This window comes from Penaeus chinensis, chromosome 7 (genome assembly GCF_019202785.1).
Source record: "Penaeus chinensis breed Huanghai No. 1 chromosome 7, ASM1920278v2, whole genome shotgun sequence".
Lineage (NCBI taxonomy): Eukaryota > Metazoa > Arthropoda > Malacostraca > Decapoda > Penaeidae > Penaeus > Penaeus chinensis.
Window position 1 is genome coordinate 40,021,588 of NC_061825.1, and position 1,655 is coordinate 40,023,242.

General features: G+C 37.6%; 1 protein-coding gene across 4 annotated transcripts in view; it reads left to right on the top strand.

Moving 5' to 3' along the window:
- Positions 1–698: 698 nt before the first annotated feature.
- The window catches only part of LOC125027271 (splicing factor 45-like), a 22,439-nt gene continuing 21,482 nt past the window's right edge, over positions 699–1,655 (top strand). For 3 of the 4 annotated variants that reach the window (XM_047616238.1, XM_047616240.1, XM_047616241.1), the window contains exon 1: positions 699–854. The gene's annotated coding sequence lies outside the window, so the exon portion shown is untranslated. The remainder of the gene's footprint in view (positions 855–1,655) is intronic. The other variant, XM_047616239.1, reaches the window with a different exon arrangement.

Consider the following 1,655-nt stretch of genomic DNA (forward strand, 5'->3'; position numbering starts at 1 on the left):
GAAAACTATCGTGTTATATCACTATACTGATATGTAAACCATTAATTATGAACACTTGTATTTTTCTATTTTAAGTATTGTATATATTCTAATCTGCTCATATATCCAAGTTCTGTATTTGAGATGTGAGCACACACAGGAACTTCTTAAGATAGGGGTGAGGATAACCTACGTTACCTTACCCTTTTGAGCTGTAAGCTTTTGTCTCACACACATAAATATATACATACATATACTAGTCAAAGTAAAAAAAAAGTCTCTCCTTCTCTCTCTCTCTCTCTCTCTCTCTCTCTCTCTCTATATATATATATATATATATATATATATATATATATATATTTGAAGCGACCGATAATTTTATAAACTATCTATCTCTCTCTCTCTCTCTCTCTCTCTCTCTCTCTCTCTCTCTCTCTATATATATATATATATATATATATATATATGTGAGAGTGAGCACACACACACACACACAAACACACACACACACACACACACACACACACACACACACACACACACACACACACACACACACACACACACACACACACACACACACACACACACACACACACACACACACACACACACACACACACACACACACACACACACACACACACACACACACACACACACACACACACACACACACACACACACACACACACACACACACACACATATATATATATATGGAATAAACCTACATTTTATACATCCTATTCAGACTTTATACTCGCGGTCCTTGGCGTAAACATACAACATGTACTGTGCTTTGCTGTGAGCCAGCAAGATTTAGTTGCTTTATTTTACCAGTAATATATATACTTTTAAAAGCATACATATAGGTAAGTGTCTTACTTTTTCGCTTTTGTTTTAACAATTGTATATTTAGTTTCGTTGTTGAAACATCTGATCAACAATTGTGACTTGATAACTTGTCTTCAGTCTAGAGGTTCGCATATATTCATTATTTTAAACTTATTAAGATCAATGGGCTGTAGATCTCGTAGATTTGTATTATTTTCGGTATAGTTTGTTTCACACAGCCATATGGTACAGGGTAAACTGCATATAGTGGATAGAGCGACCGAAGATAGAGAGGCTCTTCATTTACGAGGTGACTCTATTTACAGTAACGCAGTGCAGGGTCCATGAACTAGCTTTTACGGGGGTATCAGTCGCGCCTGCTTAGTGTGGAATTCTCGCTCAACTCACGGCAGGGTAGAACGTGCGACAGACATGTGGGTTGTGCCACGTCTGTCTGACACTCTCTCCTGCCGCGAATATGTGGAGAATTCTTTCTTTTTCTGGTCAGGGGTTGGGGGTGGTATCAAATCAAGGAAGGGGGTTTCAGGGGGCACAGCCCCCAGCGTTGGACAATATAGTGACTAATTTGGTACTGTGATTACAACAGGGTTGAAGAATTCCATAGTGCGCACATGCAACTGGAACTCTTGGTAAAATATTTAGTAGACATTGCATTATGATAATGTAGACATAGCCACAGTCTTTCATTTATGGCATGCAACATGGAATACAATGTACTCATTTACAGGAAAATGTAATGATGTTATCATAAAGAAAGGGAAAAACTACACTTGCTGATATATATAATCTGAGCAGGCAACGAATAATATTTGAAGTTA